Source organism: Sturnus vulgaris, chromosome 24 (assembly GCF_052056855.1).
Source record: "Sturnus vulgaris isolate bStuVul1 chromosome 24, bStuVul1.hap1, whole genome shotgun sequence".
Classification (NCBI taxonomy): Eukaryota; Metazoa; Chordata; class Aves; order Passeriformes; family Sturnidae; genus Sturnus; species Sturnus vulgaris.
The window spans coordinates 1,073,855-1,093,910 of NC_142266.1; the positions used below are offsets into that span (position 1 = coordinate 1,073,855).

At 52.1% G+C, this 20,056-nt stretch overlaps 1 long non-coding RNA gene across 1 annotated transcript; it reads left to right on the forward strand.

The window, feature by feature from the left end:
• The first annotated feature begins 1,228 nt into the window (after positions 1 to 1,228).
• On the forward strand, positions 1,229 to 7,543 carry LOC148221278 (uncharacterized). The gene is made up of 2 exons (XR_015808355.1): positions 1,229 to 1,636; positions 3,188 to 7,543. It is a non-coding gene; the product is annotated as an uncharacterized LOC148221278 (long non-coding RNA).
• Positions 7,544 to 20,056: the final 12,513 nt, after the last annotated feature.

Sequence of the window (20,056 nt, forward strand, 5' to 3'; positions counted from 1 at the left end):
TGGGACTGAGGGAGGGACGCGTCTGATGTGGATTGTACCATGCACATCCAGCTGTTGTTAACTGGGTTTTTTTATTATTATTTTGTTATTATAATTTTTTGCTTTCTTTCCTTTTAAGAAAATCAGTTGCATAAATAAATGTTCCAAATTTGTGATGGCCTCTGGAGTTCTTTCCTGGCTCTGAGCTGGGAGCTGTAATGTGGGGAGGCCTGAGGTGCAGAAAAAAAAGCCTCTCTCTCTCTCAGCCCTGTCTTTTTAAGGGTATTTCTGGGAGTAGATTTGTAGGGCCAGGTTCCTACAAACCTGGCACAGAGGAGATGGGGTTGCTCTGTGCTTCCAGAGCTTTGCTGTTGGTGCCCTCCTGGAGAATCTTGGACTGGTCAGGGTTTACCCCCCACCCTGGCTGCTACAGCTTCTGATGGAGCTTCCCCATTGCTGGAAGAGGTGGTGTGGAGGGAAAAGAGCCCCGAGGCATTCCCCAGCTAGAAAATGAAATCCTGTTGTAAGAAGAGCCTTCAGGAAAAGTTGCTGCATTGTCTTCAGTGATTTATTTGTTAGGAGGCAGCCTTCAGTTAAATGTGTTGTGATATGAAACACTTCCAGTAACACTTGAGTCTTAATTTAATGGATACCAAGGAAAAAAATCTAATTGACTTGTCAGGATTGTTTTTCATCTTTAATTAAGGCTTGTGAAGGAAGCAGTAATTACACTTTACTGATAAATAATAAAAAGGGGGATCATGCAAATTAAAACCAAGTCCTGCCCTTAGAAAGGGCTCTGTATGTGTGGGTCAGCCCTGACAGGAGTGTCCCTGGGGCTGAGCTCTGTGTCCCCAGGGCTGAGGATAGAGTGGGCTCAGGCTGGTCTGAAAAGAGACAGCAGCTGCTCCTACCAGGACCCTCGTTAAGGTAAAAAAGGGAGCAGTTCTGTGGGGACAAGGGTGGTGGCCACTGGGTTTGGTGGTTCTCAGAGGCCCTGGGAGCTCCGGGGCGTGGGTGGCACCAGTGTCCTTCATCACTTCATTCCTGCAACTTCTGGAAAGGGCATGGACAGCCCAGAGAGCCAAGAGGACCTCAGAGCCAGGACAGGAGCAGAAGCCCAGGTGCTCATTCTGTGGAGATGTCCTGTCCCACCTCAGACTCATCAGCGTGTCCTGGTGAGTAACCTGTTGGGGGTATCTGGGGATGGGATGGGATGGGATGGGATGGGATGGGATGGGATGGGATGGGATGGGATGGGATGGGATGAAACCCCTCTTTCCCTCTTGTGCAGAGCCAGGAGATCTTAGCATGGGCACTCGGCTCCTGCTGCTGCTGTGCCAGGCCTGGACGGATCAGAGCTCTCAAAGGGAGCATTTTGCATGTCAATAGCTAATCCAAATACATGTCCAGTGCCCAGCTCTTGGCTCTTGGGAATTGCTTGCCAACTGCACGCCTCCTTTGTGCTGTTATCTGCACCACACATGCCTGGCAGAGCTGGTAATAATTTCCCTAAGCCAATGTCATGGTACTGTTGGAGGTGACCTGGATATTCTCATTCTATCCACAGGCTTGTTCCCTAATCCTGGCTGACAGACAGCACTGAAGTGTTGGGGAGGTCAGCTCCAGCCCAGGGAGTGTCCAGCAGTTGCTACAGGTGGGACCCCTGTCCTGCCCCTCTCCACCTGCCCAGAGGGGCCAGTGTTGCCAGTGGGTGCTCAGCTTTGTCCTCACCAGCCCCACCGTGGCCATCCTGACCCTGGAGAGCCCACAGCCCCAAAACCTCTGCAGGACACGGGCAGTGTTGTCAGGAGGGTGCCCAGATCTCACCCACTTAGGTGGGCCATGACCAAGGTTGTCAAAGCAATGGTGGGTAGGGATTCCTCTTCCTCTCCTCCTTCAGGAGAAGCCAATCCCTTCCCAGCGTGGGGGTCCCACCTGGAGCCCCCATGCCTGTCCCTCCCAGTGGCTCATAGCATTTCAGCCTCTGAAGTTTGGGTTTGTTCATCTTGATGTGGCATTTTGGAAGCTGCCTTGAGCCAAGGGGCAGAGCAGAGGCAGGGCTGGGGGAGGCCGTGTTAAACCCTCCTGATTAACCTCATCAGATTAATTCATTAAAATGAAACCAAATTCAATTAATTCCGTGGTCCATTTATCACCTGGGATGTCCCTGCGAGGCCGAGAGCTGCTGTGGCTCATGCTGGGCTCATCCTCTCCCCCCCACTCTGATCCCTGTCCTGCAGAGCCCTGCAGAGGCTGGAATGGGGACAGGTCTGTCCCACTCCTGTCTCTGGGGCAGGGCCATGTGCCCAGACCACCTGTCCCCCCTTGCTTGGTTTGTTTTTTGGGCACGGGGGTGGGAAGGGCTGGCGGGGTGGGATGACCTTGCTCCCCTGGCCAGCCTGGGAAGGCCCGGGGCTCTTTATCCATGGTGGGCACAGGGAGCAGAGGCTGAAAAGCCCCATGCAGGGATATGCCCATCTCCCCAGGCCATGATCCAGTGGTGCAGACACAGTTCTCTTCCAGAGACTTCCCACCTCTCCAGTGTTCCAAGTGCTGTAGGATAATTTATTTAAGCAGCCTGAACTGGGCTGTCATCTCTATGCTGCTCATGTCACCTCTAAATGTTCCATCCAAAGGCTCAATGGGAAGAATTTGTATTTTGAAACAAATATTTCCTCACGGTGTGCAAAATATCTAATCATGTATTTATCCTTAAGTACTTCCAAAAGTCAACATAATTATTCCAGTCCCATTAAGTTTAATTTGCAGTAAATTATGCATTTAGCTTTAAGTTGAGGTTGTTGGTTAGAGTCAAGATAAAGCTCTTGCTATTTATAAGGCAGTATTTCAGCACAGATACAAAACACAAATGCTTGGACAAGAAAATCCTGCTCGGGAAGTTTGGGGAGAATTTAAAATAGGGAGGTTAACAAAAATATCTGTAGCGTGAGTGTATAATCACAGATGTGTGAGCACACTCCGTCAACTAAAATGAACTCCCAAACAGCTTCTGGAGGCCTGAGCTGCCAAAACAATTTTCCTCTGGCTAAAAAATTTGATTTTTTTTCAGGACATGGTTTTGAAAAACAAATGAATCATTTAACTTTCCTCTTAGTGTCATGTCTTTGAGGTTCACAGGACAGGGAAGGTGTTCCCACTGGAAGAGGTGGAACAGCTTTAACCTGTGATTTATTTGTGGTCTCAGGTGTCTCTGCAGATTAACAGCAGCAGGGAATTGATCTCCCACTTCCTGAGCAGCCCGAGGCCCTTGGAGTCCATGGAGGATCTCTGAGGGACACGATGGGGGCTCAGTCAGCCCTTCCATGGCACTGGCTCTGCACCCAGGTCTCCCTGGATGGACCCACATCTCCATGTGCCAGACCCTCTGCCTTTCAGGGTCAATGGCCAAGTGACAATTTTTTTCCAGTGCCAGGAAATGAAGGAAGTGATGGGAGGACCTTCAATCCCAAAGAAGCTGTGCTGGTGGAGTCAGTGGATTGAGAAGTGCCCGTTTGCTGGGGGCTGGAGGATGGTCCTAAGGCAAGAGTGGAGTTTGCCCGTGGTTCACTGTGCACGTTCAGGAGAGCTCTCGGTGCTTCACTTCTCCCTTCCTAAACCCAGCTTGACTTTATCTGAGCTGGAGTCCGGGGCTGCTCCCCTGCTTATGGCATCCTGGGGAAGGGCTGAGAGCAGTCCCTGTGCAGGGGAGAGCATCTCCCATCACTCACTGTCACCCTGGGGACAATGATGCTGCCTCCCCCTGCCCTGCCCTGCCCGGCAAGGACAGTGCAGTGCCAGCGAGGCAGGACTCGCTCAGGGCTACCAGGCTGCTGCTGCTGCCCATGCAGAGGGCTCAGCTGGGTGCTGGAGCTGCCAGAACTCAGACGAGGAGGCACCGAGCCTGGCTCTGGACGTGGCTGCCTGTCCCCCGCCGATCACCGTGGCCACAGTGGTGCCAGGTGCTGGCAGAACCACGACCTGCTGATGACCCAGCACGACAACACCTCAGGTGCTGCCCATCGATCCAGCTCTGGCCAATCCGGAATGGATGGTGTTTTAAAACAGCAGTAGAAAAAGGAATCTGGAGCAGCTCATCTCTCCCTGCTCCGCGGGACACTTAATGAACTTTGAAGAGGGATTGGCTGACGCGGCGTCTCTGGGATTTTTGTTTTTACAAAATTGGATTCATTAGAAATGTCTGGCTAGGAACTAGGTCTCATAGCCTGATTTTTTCCTCAGGATTTCTGGCAAGAAGTGTCTAGGTCACGGCATGGAGGCTGGAGTGGCTGTGGGAAGGGTTGGGATGGGGAAGGCTGTCCCTGAGGATGTGCTGGTGGCTCTGCAGACCCCTGGGAATTCACTGGGGTTCTGCCAATGGGGGCTGTTGGGGTGTGATTCAGAAAGTTTTTGCTCCAAGGAAGGATTAGAAAGTGTAAGAGCTTTTCCTGTGTAAGCCTGTACTGATATCCTGCTGTGCATCCTCCCCATCTTCCCTGGATCTCCCTTCTGCCTCCCCTGCACCAGGGGAGCACCAGGGGCTCAGGCAGGAGCCTCCTCTGAAACGGGGACTTAAGCAGTAAAATGTAGAAGCTTTACCAGAATCATTTCACAGCAAATTTCGCACCTTGATTTGGTTTGGGCGTGGTTTGTACATTTTTTCTTTTTTATTTTATTCTAAGTTTTTTAAAGGAGGACATATTTTACCCTGCCAAAAATTTCTCATGACTTGTCATTAGAGACCAAACCCCTCTGGGCATCTCTCCAAGCACCCTTCCTGAGCCAGCCCCTGGGTCCTGTCTCTACAGCTGCCATGGGGATCTCCCACCCAAGCCTCACAGATGCTGCCTGAGCCCAGTTATCCATGTGCTGCTCCTGCCAGAGCAAATGGGGACCCTGGAAATGTGCTTGTGCAGGAGTGTAGGGCCATGGCTCCTTCCAGGGATGTGGTTTAGTGGTGGATTTGGCAGTGCCAGGTTCATGGTTAGACTCAATGATCTTAGAATCCAAAATCATGGAATGGTTTGGGTTGGAAGGACATTAAAGCCCATCCAGTGCCACCTCCTGCCATGGGCAAGGACACCTTCCACTATCCCAGGGTGCTCCAAGCCCCATCCAATCTGGCCTTAAACAGTGCCAGGGGCAGCCACAGCTGCTCTGGGCCACCTGTGACATCTTTTCTTACAGGTCTTCTCCAGCCTGAATGACTCTGTGGCTCCGTGGCTGTGATTCCCAGCTCCCCAGGCTGTTTGCAGGCACAGCCCAGCCCCAGCCCCAGGGTGCTGCAGGGAACCAGGGTCAGGGGAAGCAGAAAGGAAATGCTGCATCCGAGGCCATGAAACACCCAAGAGTTCCACACCAAGGGGTTGCAGGGGATCTCCAGATCAGGTCAAGCTGCTGGGCAATGCCAAGGTATGAACTTCCCATCAAATCATGTTGCCCATTTTGCTTTCTCTTTCCTGAGAACTCTCAGAGACCATTAAGAGAAGCAGGAGATGTTTGCAAGGTTAAGAGACTCAGTGTCTCAACTCACCAGAAGGTTTGCAGTAATTTACAGCTGCAGGCAGCCAATGCTCTTCATGGGGGGAAGGGAAATGCAATTTAAGAGAACACAAATAAATAAGAAGCCGTAGCAGCCAACACTCTCTGATTTAATCCCAGCCCACGAGAAAGATTTATTCTGTTATCTGACAGTTTGATCACTCCAGGAATCGCATAGGTCAACCCATATCTACTGTTATTATCTCTGGGCTGTTTCCACCAAGATGCACAGAGAAGATTTGTTAGAGAGATGAACTGAGGCCGTCGATAGGAGTGCAATGAATTGGACCCCCAGGGACCCTCGTCCTGGAGGCAACCCCAGCAATGCTGCCCCACGGCCTGGGTGGGCTGTGCATGGATGGGACCCCCCAAGTTCCCTCACAACTGCAGAGCTGGCCATCCCAGTTGGTTGTCTCAGAGGCTGCTGTGTGGAGTTGCTCTGGGAGGAACTGGAGGACCTTTCCATTAGGAAAAGCTTTGTGGGACACCAGTGTCAGGGGCCTGGAATTCCTGGGAGCCAGGCAGGTGCTGGCAGGAGGCTTTGCTGCTCCTGATGCCTCTTGGTTCAGATGCCAGAAAAGGGTTGGTGGGATTAATCCCTTTAAAACCCCAGGGAATAAAATGCAGGCTGGAACCTCGTGGGGCACCTGCACTGTGATTTCCATCCTGTGGCTTTCCCTTTCACTCTTCCAAAACCCTCTGTCCCCTCTCCTCCCTGTGTCTGGGAGGAGCCACCAAAAACACCCTCTGTGGCTCTTCTTTGCCCATTTGGATTATTTTCTGCAAATTAACCCTTTCTCAGATCTTCCCCACTTCTTCCCTCGCTGTCTAATAATTTCCCACTGCAGCGTGTGCCTTTTGCTGTCAGAGCTGCCTGGGAATGGCACCAAAAAGCCACGGGAAGCTCTCCCACGCAGTCAGGCACGTAGCCACAGAGACATATGCAGGGAGAAGTGCAGCCTGTTTCAACAAACAGCCGGAGTGCAGAGACACAAACACACACAAATAAACAGGCTCACAGCCCTCTGCACACCTGAAACGTGTCCACATGGGCAGATGCTTTAGTGGGCCTGGCTGGAGCCACTCAGCGTCACAAAAATGCAGGTGGAAGTACAGAATTCCCCTTTCCCTGCTCCCACAGCAAGAGAAAATGCAAGGCTGGCCCTTATTATTTGTGCCCAAGGGGCACAAATACCTTGAATTGCCTGCACTGGCTGCCCTGGAGTCAGACCATTTGGCAAAGGTCCCTCTTAGTTTGAGTTTCTCTGGCTGAAATCAAATATTGCCAAGCTCCAGAAGCTGAGGTTGTTTGCAAACCTGTCCTTGCCCAATTTCATGTCTTTCATGATCTTTTTCATTTGGAGAAAGGCTGGCTAAAGGCAGCACAAGGGAGAGCAGGAAACTGCTGGCCCAGGAGAGGGTGTGGGATGGGTAGATGGAAGCCTAATTAGTAGTGTTGCTTTAATTGAGCACAAGAAGGGGTTGAAGATTGCATTTTTCCGTGGGAAAATGTTTTTCTTTTGATCCAAGGTTTTTCCAGCATCAATTAAATAACTGCTGATAGCCTGGATGGGATCTGCACACCATGCCAAGAGGGGAAGGTGTTTGACTTTACTCCAAGAGGAGAAATTTTGCATGGAAAAGCCAGCCAGGGTCTTTCCCCTGGGATGATATCCAGGGGTGGGAGCAGACAGGTTTGGACACTGCCCACCTGGGAGCTGGGCTTTGCTTCAGCTGTCAGTGGTGTTGGACCCCAAAATGTCAGTGTTTCATAGGGAGACAAGAAAAAATGCTGAATGTGCCTGGGAAGGAAGAAGCAAAGCTTGAAAAGATCAGTCTGCTGCTTTTAATTTTTTTTTCATTCTGTAATTCTAAACGTTTCCCTCTGAGGAGCTCACAGAGCTCTGTGTTGACATTGGCTCTTCAGGCAAGAGGGAGGTTTGTGTCAGACCACAAAGCATTTTTTAATCAAAATAAAAAGTAGCATCAAAAGGGGAATAACACAACCCTGTGAGTGTTGAAACCTGATGTTTCCTGGTGCTTTTTTCCCGTCCTTCCACCACCTCACAAACCCAAACAGGTTTTGCAGAGTTTGGAGTACATTTCCAAGGGAGCTCTGAGGGCTGGTGACAGTGCTGTCCCCAAGCTCAGCCCCTGTGCACGGACCCACCCAGAGCCCAGCATTTCCCAGCCAGGCTGGGTGCTCATCCCGCAGCTCAGGGAGTGCTGAGAGCACTCAGGGAGTGCCCCGGGAGGGGTTAACACAGGAGTGACTGCGGGAATTTGGGATAAGGTGATGGGTAGGGTTGGCAGTGCTGGGTTAATGGCTGGACGTGACACAACATTGAAGATCTTTCGCAGCCTCGATCCTTCCGTGCTGCTCTCCCTGAGCTGGACAAGCCCTGCTGGCTCTGCCTCAGCTCCCGTTTGATTTCACCCACTGGCAGTGCCAGGCTCTGCTGCAGCTGCTCTGGCTGTGACTGTGGCTCTGTCTCTGGCTGTGGCTCTGGGTGTTGTTCTGGTTGTGGTTGTGACTGTTGTTCTGGCTGTGACTGTGGCTCTGGCTTTTGTTCTGGTTGTGACTGTTGTTCTGGCTGTGGCTCTGGTTGTGGCTGTGACTGTTCTGGCTGTGACTGTGGCTCTGGCTCTGGCTCGTCTCACAGGACCCTGGCCAGGAGCTGGGAGCAGTGGTGGGAGGCCACAGATGGCCAGCACTGAACCACAGCTCTTTCTCTTCTCCTTTTATCCTCTGCTCCTTGCAGGTGATGGAGGTGGCCGTGCCTGAGCCTTTGCTCAGGGTGATGCTTGCAGGGAACCCTGCAGGGCAGCAAAGTGCTCGTGTGCTCCAGCCAAAGGCAGGCAGGGCTCGAGGAGGAGCAGGCTCTGAGTGCTGTGCTCAGGGCAGCGGGAGGGACGCTCTGCTTGGGGCTGAGCTGAGTTTCTCCAGCTAATTTCCCATCTTAATGTTTCCCTCCTCGCCTCTCAGGCTCTCTGTGGGGCACCTTGCTGCCTGTAAACTGCACTTAAAGCAGTCCTGAGCACAGCAAAAGGAAAGGGCTGACTGCTCAAAGTGCTGAGTAAATATTGGCAGTGTTCAGCTTTTCCAATGCCTGGAGCTGGCTGGGCTCCCCTGTGGCATGACCCTGCTTGCTGCTCCCAGGCTGGATGTGCCTAGGAATGCCACCCCCGGCACAAAGTTTGGGGGCCCCAAACCCAGGGCAGATGTTCCCAGACCCTCGGGATAAAGAGTAAGTGTCAGCTCAGGAGCAAAATCTGTCTGTGTTGGCTCTTTCCTGAGGCTCCACCTGGAGAAGGGACAGTTTTGGGTTGTGCCAGCAGCAGGGAAGCAGCCCAGGCACTCACCCAGAGCTAGGACTTGGTGCCCAGCACTTAATTAGAGTCCAAGGAATTAAATTCTTTCCAGAAATCGTGTTCAAGGCTCAGGCTGTTCCCAAGTGAGTGGTCTCTGCTGATGCCAAGGAGCAGCTCGGCAGGGATGTGCCTGTGCCCTGCCCGGGGTGGGAGCAGGACCAGCTCACTCCAGGTCAGGCTCTGTCCTGCTGCACTCAGGGCTGCTCTGGCCAGGAAATGTCTCTGGTTCCACTTCCAAACGCTGTCCTGGGACTTTTTCAGAGGTGGCTGTGTCTAGAGGATGACCTGGACAGTGGAAAATCAAATCCCTCAGACTTCCTTGACTCTTCCATGCCACTTGTACCAGCAGTGCCCACATCCACATTTCCAGCAGCAGCAGGGCTGTGTGTGCTGGCATCGTCACTGAGGCACGAGGGGATGACAGAAGGGCTTAATGAGGGTTTGAAAGAAACATCTTGTAAACTTTGGAGCAAAGGAGCTGCAGTTTGATTTGAACACGTTTGCTTGGCAGGGGCTGCCCGGGCCCCTGCTGCTGCTGCTGCTTTTAGTGGTGCTAATTAGGCAGATTTCCATCCTGCCAGTCACAGGCAAGTGGCTCCTCTGGCGAGTCCCAGCAGGGCCAGCATCCCCCTGCCGGTGCTAGAGGGGTCACTGTGCCCCTTCTAAGTCCTGGCTGGAGATGGCTCACGCCTGGGGACAGCTCAGGTGGCAGCTGGGTCTCCTGGGATGGTGACACAGGAGTCCTGGCCGGGTGCCTGCCAGGGCAAAGCACTGAGGATGCTAATGGACGATGCTGCCAAATCCCTGGGACCCGCCCCAGCACCCTGCCTTGCCCAGAGCCCCCAGGCTGGTGCAGAGCACCCCGAGGCTTTGACAATGATGAGGTGGCCCAGAACAGGAGCACTTAAAGACCTTTACAAGTGGGACTAATCCCTCTCCCTCTGGACTCATCCCACAGGCACTTTCTCTTCCACTGCCACCATCTGCTTCTTTTAAAGCTTGATAAATATTTCCTTTCCCCCACTGTCTCTCCCTTTCCCTCCTCCTCCTTTTAGGCGAAACCCTGCAATAACCCAAACATCTGCAATAACTCCTCCTCTCACCCCAAAAGCTCTTTTCATTTTCTTTCTTCCTGGCACAGTTCCACTCCCAGGGTGGTTGTCTGGGGCCAAGCAGGGACAGTGGAGGGAAGCAGTGCTGACCTGCCTGTGGCACCCCTGTCCTGAAGCTGTTGTATCTCTCTTCCAGGCCGTTTCCCCGGTATCTTCACACCAGCTGTGCACAGGAGATCCCTTGCTGGGGTTGCCAGGGTAATCTATCTCCTTGTTTTAATGTTTGTGGGGAGGCAGATCCCTATTAATTATTAGGGTGTCATTAAAAGAGAAAATGTTTGCATCTAGGTCCTCACTGGCCTTTCTGAACTACATAAAAACCCAATCAGCAGCTGCCTTGGGGTTTTAACCCTTTTTTGATGCACAGCTCTGTATCCACAGGAGTGGCAGCAGATCTATAAGGAAGAGCCTGATTCAGGAATAGGGTAGGAACAGCCCAGATTTGGTGTGTGTGTGCTACTGCTGTGATGGAGCAGGTGAGTGTCTCAAAAGATGCTTTGGGACGTGCAGGCACAATGTTGGTAGTTAAGCCAACATCTTTCATGTCCAAAGCTTAGAGATGGCATGATCTCCCCAGTTTGGGTTCCACCCTCTCTGAGACGCTCAGGTTTTCCAGGCTTCATCCGGGCTGGAAATAGCCCAGCCCACACTGGCAGATGGGATTTGGAGAGGCACCACCCAAGCAGCCCCTGCCAGAGCCCTGTGGACACACGGGGACTGGCCTGGGGACACATCTGTCCTACCCAGCCCTGGGACCCCGGGCACTGTCGGCACTGCCTCCATGATCACCCTGCTGGCTCAGGGGGTTTGCTCCCATGGGCACGGCAAACGTGCCCCAGATACACGGGCAGCGCATGGATGTCATCCCAGGGATGCTCCATTCCCGCGCTGCCCGATGCTCCCGCAGGCACAGAGCTCTGCTGGGGGGCTTTTCTTGTCTCTTGAGACTACGAACTCTGCAGAACTCCTCTGTCGTGCAAAGAGAGCACACATCCATGGGGTCCTGCCGCAGGAACCAAGTCCTGACAGTGTGTGGGACTCTGGCTGGCTGAAGCACCCCCTGTTTACATCTACAGAGGCAGAGCAATCCCTCCAGAGACCCCAAAGGGGCTGGTGCAGGCTGTGCACCTCTAGTGTGAGTTACACTGGAATTAGAGAGCTGCAAGTCTGGCTCTGCTGGAATAAGGCACGATCTGGAGTCCAGGTTTGACAGCGCTGGCTGCGAGGACACAGCCAGGCACAGAACCCGCAATACGACTTCACAGAATCATTTCAGTTGGAAAATCCCTCTGAGATCGAGTCCAACACTTCCCCCAGCACTGCCAAACCCACACTGACCCTGTCCCCAAAGGCCACATCCACGCGGCTTTTACATTCCTCCCGAGTTCATAAACGCCCAAGTCCTTCCCAAAACAAAGGTCTGTACACGCAGAGTGTTTCGGCAGCCAGACCGTGTCCATGGGAGCTCAGGGCATGGCCCAGGCTGGCCTGGGGGCACTGGGACCTGTCCCACCCAGGACACCGCGCCCGTGCTCTCCCTTCCCCGCACGGCTCTGCGCTCCTCCCCGGGCGCTGGCAGCTCTTGGAGCTCCACCTATTGTTGCTCAGTCGGATGTGGATGGGAATCCTGTAAAATGGCATTTATGGAGCTCCTCGCACGTGTAAACAGGAATTCGGAGTAAATGAGGAGTTATTTGCTTTTCCAGTAATCCAGGGAAGAGGAATGCTGCAGGAGAGTAACTGCTGGCTTTTAGGGAAAGCTTTTGCTCCTCAGGCTGAACTCCTCTTTGTAGTCAGTGTTTTTCCAGTTCCAGCAGCTGCTTCATTCCCCTCCGGGATCCTGAGCCCGCTCAGCTGTCCCAGATCCCATCCCCTCACACTCAGGGGGGGACAGTCAGGCTGGGAACTCCTCCGTGCCCCACCAGCTCTTCCTCAGCTCCTTTAGAAACACCTTTTACAGCGGGAAAGATGTCCCAGAGGGGAAAACCACAGAGCTTGAGCCTACCTGGCCTCGAGGTTGGTTCCTGCGGGGTCTGGGGGAGCCCTGACCCCGGAGCAGAGCTGTGGCCCCATCCCGGGAAGTCTCATCACCTTCCCAGAGGGCAGAACTGTTGCAGGGCAGCTTCTCTGCCTGTCAGCTCTGCAGCATCCCCCGAGCATCTCACTCCCTACTGACAGCATTTAATTACCTTTAATTACCCCTGACTTGTCTTTAATTGTTCCCCAATAACACATCCTGATTAGGGAAGGAGGAGCATATTCTGGCAGCGCTGCAACACGCTGAACTTTTCTCCCCTGGGTTCAGTTTTCACGCCGAATTTATTGGGTTTGTGTCTGTCCTGCCCAGCCCGTGGTCACTCGGAGGATCTCTTCAGTACAGGCACAACCTCAGCAGCTTGGGGACTGATATTTCAGAGACTGGGGAGGAGACGGAGGATGGATTATCCAACAGGCTGGGACAGCTGTCATGGGACCTGCCACTCCTTAGCTTCATCCTGCCCAGACCCCTTCTAGATCCTTTTGCCCTCTCTCCTGTCACTCCTGTGGTTTTTCTCTTTTCTCTCCGTACACTGATATAACAGGGCGAAATTAAATTGCATCAAATTTTAGATCTCAGGAAGGAAAAAAAACCATAATGGCAAAGTCTGTTAGATCATGGAATAATCTTCATGGGGAAATGGTGGGAGCTTTATTACTTCAGTCATTTACACCTGGGCTGGGCAGAAAGACTAGGAAAGAAAAAACCGGGGAAAATGCTGTAGATACAAGAATACCTGGGGATAAGAGGGCTTTTGCACTGGGGGATGTCTGACCTTGAGCTGCTCCCTGTGTATCCTGAGATGTCTGGGCATGTTCAGAGGTGGGAAGTCCACTTTTAATGAGGGGCTGCTCTGTGATGAGGAGGTGAGATTTCTCACACCCCCAGGTACCAGAGTGTTAAAGAAAACTCAGCTGCCTGGGTCTGCCAGCTCGCCTGTGGGTTATCCAGCTAGGTATCCAGCCTTTATTTTTATGGAAAATCGACAGTTAGGAATTGAAGCTTGATTTTAGCTGCTGACATTTATTGCTTACGTAAAATATGGTCTCTCCTCTCTTTGGGCTGTGCAAACACAGCTCCTGCAGGGCTCCCTGCGGAGCCTTGGGATGGCAGAGGTGGGTTTGGCAGGGCTGGACCCTTTAGTGCTGTGCCGTTGTTAGGGGAGATCAGAAATGAGTTCCTGCTGCCAGAACTGCTCCACTTCCATCCTGCAGGAATCCCTGCACGGCTCTTTCCCTCCCCTGCAAGCTCAGGGGCTGGCACAGGGGGTGCTCCCTCGTGCAGATGCTTTGGGATTATCCGAGGTGGATATGCAGAGGCAGGCACAGGCTCTCCTCTGCAGAGCCTCTCCCTCCGTTTTGTTGGCTCGAGGCAGGCACAGGATGGATTCAGAGGAATCTTGTGCTGGACCCCACGGGAAATATGATTATACGGTAAGAAGTTATCAGCTGGGAAGTCTTTCCCAGGAGCTCTGGTGTGGTGGCCAAAGGAGGGCAAACATCTCCTTCAGCCTCTCCTTTTGATTTTTTTGGGTGATTCTGCATAGGGCAGCCCCAGATTCACCGTGCAGAGGGCAAGGACTTGGACTGGGACTGATTCCTCTCTGCTCCTCCCAGAGCGGCTGGAAAGGCAATTGCTGCTCCTGAGTGGAGGAAACCAGAGAAAATAATTTGAAATATCCCTGTGTCACAAATGTTTTATTTTGAGTAGCAGCAATAACCCGGCAGCCCCAAATGAAATATTGAATTTTAAGAGAGATGCAAACACATACAAATGAAAAATGTCTCTGATCATAAAGATAGCATTTGCTAAAATTAAAATGGAATGCATTACTGTCCAGGCTGGAGACAGAAATGTCAGCAGCGCTGTGCAAGAGGAGACTTACTCCTTAAGTGACCAGATGCAGCTATTGTTTTCTTTCCACTAATGCCAGTGGCAGTACTAGAGAGAAACAAAAATATCCAATTGTCTGACAATAGTTTAGAAGTAAATTAAGTCCAGTCCTTGCAGAGGTCTCCTTAACTTCCACCTCCGCAGGAATGGAGGCCGGAACTCCCTCCCATCCACAGGGACAGGGTGGGCAAAAAGGAATTAATTTTGCTGAGCAGAAATAATGTAGAGAATGCCACAATAATCATTGAAAGGACAAGTGAGATTGGTCTGGCCCTGGCAGCAATCAATAGGGCCCATTATCCAGTTGAACTGGCATTCGATGGGAATGGCTCAGGATTGCATTGGATACATCTGTGTTTCACACCATCAACTCATGCAGAGCCAGGCCTGTATTGACATCAGGGCAGTATCTCCACGGAGTTTGTGGCAGGTCTGTGCTTAGAGAAGTGTTTCCTGGCTGGTTCTGGGGTGGATGGAGGGGCTGGTCCTTTTTTGGATGAAGGGGCTTGTCCCAGTGTGGATGGAGGGGCCTGGTTTGAGAGGCTGGTCCCAGTGTGGATGGAGGGGCTGGTCCCAGTGTGGATGGAGCAGCTCGGGGACTGGGGTAGCAGCAAAGCTCACAGCAGCTCCCATCACAGTCAGGGATGAACAGCTCTGGAAGGGCTTTCCCACCTTCCCAGGAGCTGGGCATGGAATAAAGCCCTGGCTGCTGCCTCCGCACGGCACTTTCCATCAGTCACCAGGGAGTTAATTCCCATTTTTCTCCAAGCTGGAAAAAGCATAGAGGTAAAGATATCTTAGTGATTTCAGTCGATTAAACCAAAGCCTACTGGGTCTGCTGCTTCTGGGTTTATTTATTTATTTATTTATTTATTTTGCATTTTTGCAAATGAGTCTTCCAGGGTCTTCGAGTGCTTCCCATGGGGAGTGACAATCACAATCCGCTGCCTTTCCTCTCCCCACGCTGCCTCTCCATGGGAGCTCAAGAAATCTTAACATCCCATCAAAAGCTAATTACATTCTGACACAGCAACTGGGGGCCTCAAGAGCTGGGGGGAGAGCAGCTGACATAATGGCTTCAAAATTACACGGAACATGCGGAATATTTGTTGCTACGAAGTGCCAATGGTTCAGAGCAGCAGAGGGAGAAAGGAAAAGGGTAATGGGAAGGAGTTAGAACGGGATTTGTACTGCAAACCCACTCCAGGCCGTGGGCCCACGACCTGATCCTGCACTTTGTTGTTGCTTCCAAACACTGCAGCTCTTCTTTTGAAGGGGAAGAAGTTCCCAACCTTCCCCTTCCTGGTGTTCCCCCCATGGAATCAAGGCACCCTGGGAGCAGAGGGTTTGTCTCTTCAGCTTTTTTGAACCCTCTGAGGTCCCAGTGAACAGAGACAAGCCCTGGCCTGTCTGGGCAGAGGTGAGAGGAGAAGTCTGGGAGCAACTGCGATCTGGCCAGGGCTGGTCACTGCAAAGCAGCACATGGGAAAGGGCTGGAAGGGACGTCCTGGGAAGTGCTCCTGTGTGGTCATCCCCTCTGTGTGTCCTTCCCAGGACGCTTGCTGCTGGCTGCTCCTTGGGACACTGACTGAGATGGGAACAGCCTGGAGCTGATGGAAATACTCACCTGGAGAAGAGAAGGATCCAGGCAGACCTTAGCCCCCTTCCAGTGTCTGAAGTGCTCCAAGGGCTGGAGAGGGATTTTGGAAAAGGGCCTGGAGGGACAGGACAAGTGGGAATGGGCTATGGGGCTGCAATGTCTCCCCACCTCCAATCCTGAAGAAGCTGCTCTTTCCCAAATTCCACTGACCAGCTGCCTCCATACTAATGTAATTCTTTCTTAAGATTATTGGCTCTGCTCAGGAGTGTGGCAGGAGGGTTGTGGCTGACCAGGCAGCAAATTAACTGGAATTTCATTATCCAATAATTTATATGATGCCTATGTATTTTAGTGAGACATTTTCTTTAACAGAAGATGCCCTCTGTCCACTGACTATTTACACTGCTGGGCTCCCAAGGGCCTCACATGATGTTTTCCTTTTTAGTGACCTTCATAGAAGAGAGAAGAGTGATCTTTGTTTCCCTCGATTTTTATCATGAATTTTGTTCCTTTCTGCTTCGCAATGATTTATTCCTCTGGATTTAAAGCCCTACAAGCTTAAATTCCCTGTATATATTGGTGTAAATCAGGATTCACTCCCCAGGTGTGGCCAACGCTGCTGGGCAGCCCCAGGGAGATGCCAGGGTGGTTCTGTCCCTTGGATTTGGTGGCCTCAGGACTGCAGGGCAGGGCATGGTGACAGAGGGTAAGTGCCAGCACATGGGTGTGAGTTCCAGCCAGGAATGGCACACATCTCAGCTCCCTGTGCAGAGGCCTTCGGAGATGCTGTCCCATGTCACAGGCATGGTGGCACTGCCCCTTTGCCACCTGTCCCTTGCTCCCTCGTGGAATCAGAGCAGTGCAAGGCACAGCAGGGGCTCACCTGCCTTCCTGTGAGGAGGGTGGCATGTGGCAGGTTCTGGTGAGGACAGAGGGGTTCTGGAGTGACTTGGATGTTGCCCCCAGGTCTCTGAAGCTCTCAGCCAGCCCACAGGCCCCTTTGCAGTCCTCTGTCCTCCTGTGGGGACAGACAGTGGCAGAGCGACCTGCTGGCTCCTCAGGATGCTGGAGACTGAGCCTCTTTGAGGTTTTTCTTAGCTGAAGAAAACAAAGGCTCATTAAATCCATCTCAGAGCTCCGGTGACGCGGGGAGGTGACATCAGTGATGTGACTCACAAAACACCAGCAGAGGAAGAGCAGCACCCAGGAGGGCAAGTTGGTGCTTTGTGCTGCTGGGAGGGGGCACCTGAAGCCTGTGTGAGTGTCTGGGGGTGGGGGCTGTGCCAGGCCGTGCCATCCCCCCTCGGTGTCCTGCTCCCACCCAGACTCCCGGGAAAAAGCCCTGCTGCAAGTGCAGGATCTGGTGGGACACACCTGGCACCTCCCACCCCAGAGCTGGGAGCCCATCTCGATACTGTCACACAGCAAGCTTGGATCCATCTCCAGGTGCCCAAACTTACCGGATGTGGTGCTACCCCTCCTCCTGAGCACAGCAGGGACAACACTCCAGCTCTGGGTGACTCCTTCCCTCCCCCAGGGGAAATGGCCAGCCCAGGCTGGAGAGAGCTTCTGGCAAGGGAGGTCTGTGGATTTACAACCCTCCTGGCATGGATCAACCCTCAGGCCCCATGGACAGCATGATCCAAGCTCTCTGTGCCCCCCATACTGCCTGACCCATTGTGGGTCATTCAGAGCTAAACTTCCTGCTGGTTTCCCATCACAGGGGCACCAATTTTGCCTGAACTTGGTTGGGAATGAATCAGCTGCCACTAATGGAGGGCAAAGCCTCCATGGGGAGACAGGCAGGGACGAGCTGTTCCCCTTCCCATCCTCCCCCCGATGGATTTGCAGAGCAGGATGAGTTGAGCATCTCCATTTCCCAGTGCTCGAGGGCTCGGTGAAAGCCTCTTCTGGGGAGATAAGGATGCTCCAGAGCAGCACGGCATCAGCTGTGCCAGCTGGCACAGGGCACAGTGAGGGCTGGCTGGGAGCAGTTGTGGCTGTCCCTCACTGCTGAGCCTCCTCTTGTCCCAGAAGGACCCTCTAGCCCCCAGGAGGACCATGCCCTCGAGAGATGATTCATCCCAGCCCCGTTTCACTGCAGGATTGTCTCCCTGCTCACAGCACTCACTTCCTTTTAATTAGAGCTGAGAGGAGCGAGGGTGTTGTGAGGGGAGGAGGAAAAGCGAGGTTTGACTCATGGTCTTGTCTCAGAGGATGGTGTGGGGGAGTCAGGGCTGGGGTGGTTTTTGTCCAGGTCCTGTCTGATCTCGTTTGCTGTTTTAGCCTCTCTGAAGGACACAATGTCCTCTAGAGCCCCAATCAAAGGATGCTGCAGTGATGGATTGTGTTTCCTGGGCACCAGCTGTGCCAGCATTGCTGCCCTAGGCTCGGGGCAGTGCCCACACTGAGCCCCTCTGCCCTGTCCCCAGGGGTGCCCAGTGCTGGTCCCTGCCTGGTGTTTGCTGAGCAAATATAATGTTAGTTATGGCTCAGCCCACTCCTACTTTTGCAGTAGTGTGAACTGCCCCCAGTAAAGGGGGAATGGGGATTTGGCCTTGGGTCAGTCATAATTAGGGTCTGTATTTATTGGTCTCAGAAGCTGGGTGGGTCACTGGCTCTACTCTGCACTGCCCTGTTGCTGCACTCATACCAACAAAAGGACAGGGTTCAACCAAAGCCAAAATCCAGAAACACATCCACCTACAGTTCCCTTGGGCAGCTGGAGATCCCTTTGGTGTCCTTTATGGACATCTGGCTGCCCTGGCTCCCAGGCTGGGGCCACACTGTCAAATCCTTTCTGTCCCCACCATTCCCCACCGCACAGTAGGAGCTGCTGGGTAGAACGGTTTGGGTTGGAAGGGACAAATAAAGGTTATTTAGCCCAACCCCCTGCAGTGAGAAGGGTCGTTGTAGGAATTGCTGCTTTGGGACGGTCAGGACAAACTCAGGTGCTCTCTGTATTCTGGTCTTAAAGTTTGCAGTTTATTTCGTAGGGCATGGGTTTATATAAGGCCTTGTAAGGAACTGCAGCCGCAGCTCAGAGCAGGATGGAGAGAGAGGGATAGAGCGAGAGGAGAGAGCGTAAGAGAGTAAAAAAGCTTAAGAAAGTAAGAACGAAAAGCGAAAAGAGAGTAATTTTTTCGTTTACAATACAACAAATTTTCTTTTATGTTGAATATTTTAATTTTCACCAACTAATCTAATACAAGATACAAATTCTCTAACATTTATATGCAACCTATAAGAATCACTATATTACCATGTTTTACTGCTTTTCTTATCTCTAACTTTTATCTAAGACCCTTCCTGCCATGCCTAAAAAAAAAATGTTTGTTTACTCCTTAGTATTCACAGCATTTAACATTATCTAAACAAAAAACCCTTCAAGCATTCAGTTGTTTTCAGCCACACAGTCAAAAATTGCTATCATTTCTATTTCACTTATATTTTCCATATTCTCAAAGTCTGTTACTAAACACTCGTATTTATAAAGTTCCCCTAATTCATCCTTCCCAACAGGTCGTCTTGGACTAGATCAGCTCCTTGATGGCCCATGGTACAGCCAAGGACTTGACCTTGAGCTGGGATTGCCCCGGACACCAGGCCAGGAGGATGATGGGCAGGAAAAGCTGCCTCGTAACAGAAATGAGACATTCTGAAGCACAGGGCTGCACCTCCTAACGAGAGTGAGATGGAGGCTGTGAGCCCCTGGATGTGTCCTGATCTCTGCAGAAACTCGTGATGATCCATTTGTGTGCTGGCTGTGGGATCTGCCCCTGCAGCTCCGCAGCTGGAGCGGGCTCAGCATCCCTGTGGGACAGATGAATCCTCGAGGTGTGAGGAGCTCCTGCACAGGAAGAACAGGTTCCTCCCTGCCAGGAACATTCCTGCTCCTGCAGCTCCTGCAGCACGGGCTGGAGCGGGCAGAAGCACCAAAGCAGGGATTTAGAGAGGTGAAGAGGAAACATCAGAGAATTTCAGCTGCATGGGAAGCTCCTTCCTGTTCGCTGGGGCAGTTACCTGGGGCTCCGTGGAAGCAGAGCTGATCTGCTTTTGTGTTCCCTTGGTGGGAGATCATCTTCGCTGTGGTGGGAGAAGTTTTAATGAGAGGGTTTTGGCAGCAAGGAAAGATCTTGATTTTTGCAGATTTTTGCAGAAATCAAGTTTATGAGATGTTGTCTCTAGTTGGGAAATTATTTTGTCAAATCTGTAAACAGATAGGTTTAAGGTGGTGACAGAAATTCACCTGAATCCAGATGCAGGGGTGTGATGTGGGGAAAGCAGATGCTAAACCAAAGAAGTAACCAAAGGAGTCAGCATCCTCACTGAGGTAGGACTGGAAACAGGGATATGATATTTGCATTTTGACAAAGGAGAATCCGATTTTTAGGGGTTTTGTGGTCACAACAGGCTGGTTGGCCTGCTCAACATGGGCTGATTTCCACTAGAAAGTGAAGAGGAGAACTGGAAGTAATTCCAAGCAATTCCCTCCCTCCAGCTTACACCTTGCAAATTACT